This window comes from Mytilus trossulus, chromosome 8 (assembly GCF_036588685.1).
Source record: "Mytilus trossulus isolate FHL-02 chromosome 8, PNRI_Mtr1.1.1.hap1, whole genome shotgun sequence".
Taxonomy (NCBI): Eukaryota; Metazoa; Mollusca; class Bivalvia; order Mytilida; family Mytilidae; genus Mytilus; species Mytilus trossulus.
Window position 1 is genome coordinate 61,250,077 of NC_086380.1, and position 12,114 is coordinate 61,262,190.

A 12,114-nucleotide genomic window follows, 5' to 3' on the forward strand; every position below is an offset into this window, starting at 1 on the left:
CAAAGAAAGAAATTCTGCTACCCAAATGTGTTAGCGCATTACCTGTTTAGCTTCTCTCTCCCATGCACGGTTGAGGTAAAAACGCTTAACGTATTTCATTATGACGCTTGAACGATCCCTTTTTTAAACTAGGTTTGAATAGACGGGGAACTATTGTAAGAACATTGCATGCTATAAATTTTTTTTTATATCAGGATACATGTACTTCAATTTTCTATTTTGTTCATAACCTCGGGTTTTCCAATATTGATGTGATAATTTGAATAATAAACAAGTCACAGACTTCACCGTTATATGTATTAGATGTAGTCTTCTCAAATCTGAGATGCGTAAGCTACGAATATATGAGACGACAAAATCTGATTTATATAGAAGTAAAAGACAAGCATTTAATCTTTTCCTTTGCTCTAAAAGAGCAATAGTTTTGATAACAAAAGGAATAGTGTCATTATCCCAAAATAAACAGACACAGCAACGCTTTCAAAAGATGGTTAACTTAATACTAGTAGTTCAGAATTATGAATACAATTTCATCTGTATCTTTTTTTTTCCTTCTCTTAGACATGCAACACAAAGTTTGTTTAAAGGCAAATTAGGGCCACAGTCTTTTTACCACTCCAAACGTTGGCTTGCAGTCAACAGGACTTGTATTATTTTAATTTTAGTTTCTTGTGTACAATTTGGAAATTAGTATGGCGTTCATTATCACTGAACTAGTATATATTTGTTTAGGGGCCAGCTGAAGGACGCCTCCGGGTGCGGGAATTTCTCGCTACTTTGAAGATCTGTTGGTGACCTTCTGCTGTTGTTTTTTTATTTGGTCGGGTTGTTGTCTCTTTGACACATTCCCCATTTCCATTCTCAATTTTAAAATCTAAATTATCAGACGAGTAAAATTGAAATTAAATCACATGAAACCCCACAAGTTGTACAGTGGATTTATGTAGTCTTTGTCTTTTCTGGAACTAAACGTATCTAAATGTCCTTACATATGAAAACATATCGGGGCCTTTTATAGCTGACTATGCGGTATGGGCTTTGCTCATTGTTAAGGCCTTACGGTGACCTATTGTTGTTAACGTCTGTATCGTTTTGCTGTCTTATGGACAATTGTATCATTGACAAACATACCACATCTTCTTTTTTTATATATATTTATGTTCATATACTTTGTCTGTTTATCTATTTTCGTATACCTCGGTCCAATGCCCGTATATATCAGGCGTTAGAAATGCAATCCATTAGAGTACCACGAGCTTAAATTATTTTTAAAAAATCACTATAAAATGAATAAATTAAACAAATTTGATAATGACAACCGTAAAAATTAATTCCTGAAAGTAAAGCGCAAATCCAGAAAACTTAGAATTTATACTGCCGAGCGGAGCTGGCACAAAAATAATTCAGAGGAATTATGCTATAAATTATAAAATCGGAAAAAGGTGAGAACATTTTTTGACGATCAATTAAGGAGTACGTTCTCTACGTCCCCGGGATCAGTCACTGGTCATGGTTACGTAGGCGTAGTCAAATCCAAACATGGCAGCACAATATTTGTATCAATAATCTAATATAGTGTGAATGATATGACCTTTATGTTCTAATTCGTAACCTCAACCGAACATAAAACATTTATCAATATAATACAAAACTCTCACATGGGAGTAGCCACTTGCAAAAGTCAAGTGCATTTTATTCAGGTAATAAGTACACGTAATTCATTTTATATCAATGAAAATTATGAAAATTGTCTGTCTCTAACTAGCACTGCAACATCAATATTTGCGACTCTTCTTGGACTATCAACCTGTAAATAAATAATTTTCATAATTATTTATTTGGAAAAAAGCATCTAGAGCACTTGACTGCAATGACTCGAATGACTTTAACTACTATCAAACCACCCGTGCATAAAATTTTCCCCCGCATACTTTATATATCCAGTCAAACAGACCTTTCTATAAATATCATAAACACATGTTCCTTACCAAACAAAACAAACTGTATCGATATATGTACAACTTTGATAAATATAATTATGTTCTAATTCGTAACCTCAACCGAACATAAAACATTTATCAATATAATACAAAACTCTCACATGGGAGTAGCCACTTGCAAAAGTCAAGTGCATTTTCGAAAAAACAAAGATCGGGCATATGTATGATTAGTCTTATATAATTAAATACCTAAATTCTGAGATACAGATAATTGAGTAATAATGTTTTCCTTCACATATCCATCTTTAGCATATTCGGATAAATCTATCTGTCATCATTTCACCATGTATGCGCCAAGCTTAGAAACCATAATTATAAAATAATTCATTCGTATAAAGAAGCTTTATCCAAAATAAACTAGCTTAGAACTTTTGATTCAGCGTACATGTTGTTTTTCTGTCCAAGTGGTATTTTTTTTTTTTTTTTTTAAATATTTTTAAATAATTTGTTCAAACAATCAACGTACCTTATAAACAATCAACATACCTTCAATGGTATTCTAGCTAGTGGTAATCCGTTTAATTATTCTAGCCTAGTGGCAACCTGTATTGTTATTTTACCAAGCGGCAATCTGTAGATTGTTATTCTAGATATGCGACATCTTTTAAACGTTACTCTAGCCAAGCCACAAAGCGTTCTCTAGCCAAGCGACAAAGCGTTACTCTAGCCAAGCGACAAAGCGTTACTCTAGCCAAGCGACAAAACGTTACTCTAGCCAAGCCGCAAAGCGTTACTCTAGCCAAGCGGCAAAACATTACTCTAGCCAAGCGACAAAGCGTTACTCTAGCCAAGCGGCAAAGCGTTACTCTAGCCAAGCGACAAAGCGTTACTCTAGCCAAGCGGTAAAGCGTTAATCTAGCCAAGCGGCAAAGCGTTACTCTAGCCAAACGACAAAGCGTTACTCTACTCTAGCCAAGCGGCAAAGCGTTACTCTAGCCAAGCGGCAAAGCGTTACTTTAGCCAAGCGACAAAGCGTTACTCTAGCCAAGCGACAAAGCGTTACTCTAGCCAAACGGCAAAGCGTTACTCTAGCCAAGCGACAAAGCGTTACTCTAGCCAAGCGACAAAGCGTTACTCTAGCCAAGCGGCAATCTGTATAATCATTTAAACCAAGCGGCAATCTGTATAATCATTTAAACCTAGCGGCAATCTATATAGTTATTATAGTCAAGCGGCATATCTTAAGCGTTACCCTAACCAAGCGGCATTCTATATTGTTATTTAAGCCAAGCGGCAATCTGTATAATCATTTAAACCAAGCGGCAATCTGTATAATCATTTAAACCTAGCGGCAATCTATATAGTTATTATAGTCAAGCGGCATATCTTAAGCGTTACCCTAACCAAACGGCAATCTGTATTATTATTCTAGCCATGCGACATATCGTAAGCGTTACTTTGGTCAAGCAACAATCTGTATTGTTATTCTAACCACGCTGCATATCTTAACCTTAACTCTGACCAGCGGTAATCTGTATTGTTTTTTAAGCCAAGCGACAATTTTAATTGTTATTCTAGCCATGCGGCATATCTCATAAAACGTTACTCTAGCCGAACGATAATTTGTTTTGTTCTTCTAGCCATGTAACATATCTTAAGCGTTACTCTTGCCAGGCGGCAATCTGTATTTGTATCTAAGCCAAACGGCGATCGATATTTATGTCTAAGCCAAACGACAGTCTATAGTTATTATAGCCAATTAGCAATATGTATTGTTATTCCAGCCAAGCGGCAATCTGTATTGTTATTCTAGCCAAGCGGCAATCTGTTTTGTTATACTAGCCAAGCGGCATTATGTATTGGTATTCTAGCCAAGCGGCAATCTGTATTATTATTCTAGCCAAGCGGCTTTCTGTATTGTTATTCTAGCCAAGCGGCAATCTTTATAGTCATTCTAGCCAAGCGGCAACCTGTAAATATTGTCATTCTAGCCAAGCGGCAACCTGTAAATATTGTCATTCTAGCCAAGCGGCAACCTGTAAATATTGTCATTCTAGCCAAGCGGCAATCTGTTATGGTATTCTAGCCAAGCGGCTATATATCTTGAATGTTATTTAAGCCAAGCAACAATCTATATTGTTATTTTAGCCAAGCGGCCACTCGTAAATATTGTCATTCCAGCCAAACGGCATATTTATATTGTTATTCTAGCCAAGCGGCATATCTATAATGTTATACTAGACAAGTAGAAAATACATAAACCATTATAAACTACACAAAGTAAAGAAGATTTATCATTTTTCAAAACCAATCAATTATATCAATATTAGATCACAATGGGTACAGCAATTACAGTGCCTTTCAAATCATTTGAACAAGACAATAACTTCTTTCAAGAACCATGAATAAAAATGAACAATAAATAAAACTGTCTTTAGTATCACTGAATTCAAGCATCTCGGCCACACAATGTTGGCATAACAAATTATTCTGATATGACAAGGGCAAAATTGTCGCAATATAATGTTTAATAACTATGTATACATACGAAATGTATAGGGTGAACAACCAAGTGTTGTAATCCTTCCAGTCAAAGCAAAACGCTATCACACCTGATTAACATAGTGTATAACGTCTAGAATAAAATAATTTAATTTTCTTGTTATCACTGTCAGCAGATCTATCAACTGAATGAGGTCCATACATATAATCTATAAATTTAAAAAGAAAACTCAACACTGACGCCCCAATCATCAAAATCAAAAAACCTTACTGATAGCATCTGCTTAGACATTTTTATCTCTAAGTATCCATTCAATATCTAAATTAATAGAATACTTTACACAACTAGAAAATATTGACATCGCAAACTATGTAGTTGCGTTTTTACCACTACCTAACTCCACCATACCCACACAATTCTGACTCCGTAAACCACTTCAAGACATCCCCGCATGGATAACTGACCTTGAACGATATCTTTACATAATTCTATAGCCTTCCTTTCTCTCCATATCAAACTTAATCATGTCCCTCAACCAGTCAACATTTAGAAAGAAAAAAAAAATAAAAAAATATCTGATTCTCTAATAGACATAAGCAAAACTGCTTGCATTCGAAAACACAATTTTAGAAGGAACCTTTATGCTAGAAACATTATATCCCCTTGACCACTGACCCTTTCCTCGTGCATTTGAACTACTATTATTTATGTTTCTTTAATCACTCTGTAATGTTAAGCTGATATTGGGCCCTTTAATTTTAAAATAAAATATTGTATTGTATACTCTGAAAAACATTCCGAATTTTAAGGCAACATTTTATGTTTCCAAACTGTAACTCACTTATGACCTCTTGTCCCTCAGTCAATATAAAACTATAGTGTCATGAAACACGTGACTCAATCAATCTTTACAATAACCGACATTTAGTTATTAATCTGGTTAACTTTAAATTACATTACATAGAAATTACTCAGCCGGCGACCCCGGTTAAATGCATGCACTAATAAAAGGGAAAGCATAAGTCGAAATTGTTAACGGATTTATTACAGAAGGTCTGGTTTTAACTTCTTCAATACAACCATTAACCAAAAGATCAGCAATAGCTCGAGATATAATTTTTGCATTATCAATAGCATTTCCGTGTAAAATAATGTCTAACACATATGAATTTGGTTCTATCATTTTTCAATAATCGACATATGTTTTCCCGTTACCTTGAACAGATTGTGTACTAATTGATAATAGATTGCTCATATTCATATGAATCCAGTTGTAAAGTGTTTAACTGCTCTCTTAAATAACGTTTATCACTCAACAAAATCAAAATAATACTTATCATTCATATCTTCGTCCGCAACTTGTTGGTTTGATAAACTTTGAACAGTTTCGTCTCCTGTGTGCCCTCGTCTGGCAACCAAAACAGAAGTCTGTAGATTTAGGTCCATTGTTGTTTTTCTAGTAGACACCAAAACTACGATCAGTAGCACTAGTAGCAGTTGCATTGGTATTCTCTACGTGTATAAGTATTGGAATAGTCTCTTCATTTTCAGCAGATCTATCAACTGAATGAGGTCCATACATATAATCTATAAATTTAAAAAGAAAACTCAACACTGACGCCCCAATCATCAAAATCAAAAAACCTTACTGATAGCATCTGCTTAGACATTTTTATCTCTAAGTATCCATTCAATATCTAAATTAATAGAATACTTTACACAACTAGAAAATATTGACATCGCAAACTATGTAGTTGCGTTTTTACCACTACCTAACTCCACCATACCCACACAATTCTGACTCCGTAAACCACTTCAAGACATCCCCGCATGGATAACTGACCTTGAACGATATCTTTACATAATTCTATAGCCTTCCTTTCTCTCCATATCAAACTTAATCATGTCCCTCAACCAGTCAACATTTAGAAAGAAAAAAAAAATAAAAAAATATCTGATTCTCTAATAGACATAAGCAAAACTGCTTGCATTCGAAAACACAATTTTAGAAGGAACCTTTATGCTAGAAACATTATATCCCCTTGACCACTGACCCTTTCCTCGTGCATTTGAACTACTATTATTTATGTTTCTTTAATCACTCTGTAATGTTAAGCTGATATTGGGCCCTTTAATTTTAAAATAAAATATTGTATTGTATACTCTGAAAAACATTCCGAATTTTAAGGCAACATTTTATGTTTCCAAACTGTAACTCACTTATGACCTCTTGTCCCTCAGTCAATATAAAACTATAGTGTCATGAAACACGTGACTCAATCAATCTTTACAATAACCGACATTTAGTTATTAATCTGGTTAACTTTAAATTACATTACATAGAAATTACTCAGCCGGCGACCCCGGTTAAATGCATGCACTAATAAAAGGGAAAGCATAAGTCGAAATTGTTAACGGATTTATTACAGAAGGTCTGGTTTTAACTTCTTCAATACAACCATTAACCAAAAGATCAGCAATAGCTCGAGATATAATTTTTGCATTATCAATAGCATTTCCGTGTAAAATAATGTCTAACACATATGAATTTGGTTCTATCATTTTTCAATAATCGACATATGTTTTCCGTCTACCTTGAACAGATTGTGTACTAATTGATAATAGATTGCTCATATTCCTATGAATCCAGTTGTAAAGTGTTTAACTGCTCTCTTAAATAACGTTTATCACTCAACAAAATCAAAATAATACTTATCATTCATATCTTCGTCCGCAACTTGTTGGTTTGATAAACTTTGAACAGTTTCGTCTCCTGTGTGCCCTCGTCTGGCAACCAAAACAGAAGTCTGTAGATTTAGGTCCATTGTTGTTTTTCTAGTAGACACCAAAACTACGATCAGTAGCACTAGTAGCAGTTGCATTGGTATTCTCTACGGGTATAAGTATTGGAATAGTCTCTTCATTTTCAGCAGATCTATCAACTGAATGAGGTCCATACATATAATCTATAAATTTAAAAAGAAAACTCAACACTGACGCCCCAATCATCAAAATCAAAAAACCTTACTGATAGCATCTGCTTAGACATTTTTATCTCTAAGTATCCATTCAATATCTAAATTAATAGAATACTTTACACAACTAGAAAATATTGACATCGCAAACTATGTAGTTGCGTTTTTACCACTACCTAACTCCACCATACCCACACAATTCTGACTCCGTAAACCACTTCAAGACATCCCCGCATGGATAACTGACCTTGAACGATATCTTTACATAATTCTATAGCCTTCCTTTCTCTCCATATCAAACTTAATCATGTCCCTCAACCAGTCAACATTTAGAAAGAAAAAAAAAATAAAAAAATATCTGATTCTCTAATAGACATAAGCAAAACTGCTTGCATTCGAAAACACAATTTTAGAAGGAACCTTTATGCTAGAAACATTATATCCCCTTGACCACTGACCCTTTCCTCGTGCATTTGAACTAATATTATTTATGTTTCTTTAATCACTCTGTAATGTTAAGCTGATATTGGGCCCTTTAATTTTAAAATAAAATATTGTATTGTATACTCTGAAAAACATTCCGAATTTTAAGGCAACATTTTATGTTTCCAAACTGTAACTCACTTATGACCTCTTGTCCCTCAGTCAATATAAAACTATAGTGTCATGAAACACGTGACTCAATCAATCTTTACAATAACCGACATTTAGTTATTAATCTGGTTAACTTTAAATTACATTACATAGAAATTACTTAGCCGGCGACCCCGGTTAAATGCATGCACTAATAAAAGGGAAAGCATAAGTCGAAATTGTTAACGGATTTATTACAGAAGGTCTGGTTTTAACTTCTTCAATACAACCATTAACCAAAAGATCAGCAATAGCTCGAGATATAATTTTTGCATTATCAATAGCATTTCCGTGTAAAATAATGTCTAACACATATGAATTTGGTTCTATCATTTTTCAATAATCGACATATGTTTTCCGTCTACCTTGAACAGATTGTGTACTAATTGATAATAGATTGCTCATATTCCTATGAATCCAGTTGTAAAGTGTTTAACTGCTCTCTTAAATAACGTTTATCACTCAACAAAATCAAAATAATACTTATCATTCATATCTTCGTCCGCAACTTGTTGGTTTGATAAACTTTGAACAGTTTCGTCTCCTGTGTGCCCTCGTCTGGCAACCAAAACAGAAGTCTGTAGATTTAGGTCCATTGTTGTTTTTCTAGTAGACACCAAAACTACGATCAGTAGCACAAGTAGCAGTTGCATTGGTATTCTCTACGGGTATAAGTATTGGAATAGTCTCTTCATTTTCAGAATTTCCCATACTAAGTTGAATGTATAACATTGTAAGAATTCGAAAAAAGCATCTAGAGCACTTGACTGCAATGACTCGAATGACTTTAACTACTATCAAACCACCCGTGCATAAAATTTTCCCCCGCATACTTTATATATCCAGTCAAACAGACCTTTCTATAAATATCATAAACACATGTTCCTTACCAAACAAAACAAACTGTATCGATATATGTACAACTTTGATAAATATAATTCCAGTATCCCACAACGTATATCACTTATCAGTCAACCTATATTTCTTTCCATCTAACAGAATTTTCAGGATCTTCGTAAATTTCTCGAGTTAATGCGGGTGTGATCTAGAAAAAAAATCAGGTAATCTTACTATTTATGCTGCTGCAATTCGATAAGATATACAAGTGTTGAATCACGAATTTCAAAGTCTCTTAATTTTGGAAACTAAAACTTATTAATTTTTACACGCATTAAATATTACAGAATAGAGAAAGAGATAACAATCCAACCAGAAACAAAGCAGAAAACAGCCCAACGTTACTCCGAAACATCATTCTACCGCGGGTTAGGGTTCAGCTGGCCTCTAAACAATAACTTAAATACTAATTCTATGAAATTTACCGCTCACTAATCTCCGTAACACACAAATGAACCAAAAGTTGTTTTAATTTAAAAAACAATTGGGTTTACGTTACAGGTGCAAAATGCGTCGAGGCTAAATGTGTTTTGTGAGATATCAACCTTACCCCTTTAACTTTAAACTCTAGTGAAAGAATAATAAACAAACAATATTTGTTCGAATTTGGAATAATGTATTGAAATTATGCAAAACTTTGAAATTTGCGTAATGATTAATGAATTGAGCGTATTTAAAACTTTCATGTAAATATATTCTGTTTGATCTTTATGTACAAATATAATCATTTCATAAATCCTTGTCCATGTTTACATACTTTACATACAATAAACTGTGAATGAGTTACATATTTGAGGGAGTGGATGGGTTTACAGAATAGAGAAACAAGGAAATGAACCAAGAGTACAGAAAAATTTGTCCCAAATTTAAGAAGAGAGAAAAATAAGCAAAACTATAAGTAAAAGCGAGTAATGGGCTGCAAAATATTACGAATAGAGAAGAATGGAAAAATAAATAAATTTAAAGTAGATAGAAAAATTGTATAAGTAGTGTAAGGAATAAAGATAACTTATAAAAAAAGTTATAGATACAGGACCGGAGGACGAAAAACCAGACCCAGTCATATCCTCTTTTGATAGATAACTATAGTTGCTTCATTTTATCAGGTGCAGGAATTCTATTTTTCCTGCAATGAGTGGATATGAGCTGGAAGAGATTACAGATTATCTCACGTGGAACTGAGAGATATTGAAGCTTGATATCGAGTGGAGTTAAAAGAAAGTTGTGCCGATCCAGATTGGAATTCCAAAAGATTTAAAGATTGAATTTTATCTCGAGTGGAGTTGAAAGTGATTGAAGCTTATCTCAATTATTCAAGAGTACCATTTGCTATGTTGATTGAGACCCTCAAATTTCTGATACTGATAGAAATAAGGGGTTTGATCAAGTGAAATCACTTTGAGGGGTATTGATACGATGTCTCATTTATAGACTAGAACACATTCAGTCATCTTCATAAGACACCCCAGAATGTTTCAAACGGTCAAACTGTTCCAGTTTTACATGTTCTAGAAAAATGAATTTTAATAACAATAGATTCTTTGTAATTTTTTACCAATTAACAAACAACAAAAAAAAAACATTGTTACGGAAAAACTAAGTGCACATGACAAACTTTCAGGAATCTGTAATTCAGTGGTTGTCGTTTGTTTATGTGTTACATATTTGTTTTTTTCTTACATTTTTTTTAACATAACTAAGGTCGTTAGTTTTCTCGTTTGAATTGTTTTACATTGTCTTATCGGAGCCTTTTATAGCTGACTATGCGGTATGGGCTTTGCTCATTGTTGAAGGCCGTACGGTGACCTAAAGTTGTTAATGTCTGTGTCATTTTGGTCTTTTGTGGATAGTTATTTCATTGGCAATCATACCACATCTTCTTTTTTATATTTAAACATAGCGCATTTAAAAAGGAAAAAAAGTGCACGAAATGCAATTGTAATTGAGATTTAAATCAATTCAGAATATAAAAGTTGTTTCTATCTAGCGGTATTTGATTTATATATAATTATATTTTACTTGCCTACACACAAACATATCAATTTCAGTTTTGAATTATATTTGTTCTATATATATACCTCGAGAACTAGGTTTAAAAATCAGAATAACCTTATAAGGATATGACCACTAATGATATCACTGTGCAGTTTAATACACAGAATTTTCAGATTGTATGATTTTATTTAAAAATGGGATTGACACTTATAAAAAAAAGTTAAATAACAAAAACGGAAAGTCCCTAATCAAATGGCAAAGTCAAAAGCACAAACACATCAAACGAATGGACAACAACTGTTATATTCCTGATTTGATACAGGCATTTTCTTATGCAGAAAATTTTGGTTTTAACCTGGTTCTATAGCCATTTGTTGTGCCAAAATATTTGACTTTCAAATGAAATAATTTATCTTATTCCTAACATTTTTTTTTACCGGCATTATTATTTCACAAATCCATATCATACTGTAGGTGCAGATCGAGCCATTTTTAAAAGGTGTTCCAATCCAGGAGAGAATAGGGGTTTGTACCTATTCAAAAGAAATGATCGTCAAAAAAGGAGGCAGAGTTTCAACACTCGGACCCCCCTTTTTCCCTTGGATCCGTCATTAGACTTTTAATTGTCTGTCTCTGTGTGTAGTATCGTTGTTTCCAGACCACCTTTAAGGTACTTCGGAATTAAACATATCAATTTACTCTTCACCGACTTCCTCATCATTTCCCTGGAAAGGTTTTTACTTGGGTCAAATAACAACAAAATTAGCATAATGTTAGTGTATGTCCATGACAAGATAGAGATATGATTATCTCTAGTAATTTATACGGTACAGTAGACATGTGAAGGCATATGTCCTTTAATACATCAAATCTAATTTATTTGCGACAATTGAAAGTGTAATACGATAGCTGTTTCCATCTCATCTTAAACTTTATAAAGACTATAAAAGTACCATGTACTTTGTAAATAAAAAGACAGGAATTCTATAAATATTAACAATGACTATATATATACTATTAAATTGAACCCGTGGTAGAAAGTTGTCTAATTGGCAATTATACCATTTATCATTTATATATATACAAATAAGAAGATGTGGTATGATTGCCAATGCGACAACTTTTCATAATAGAACAGATTATAAAGAAATGAGAAATTTATATATGACAT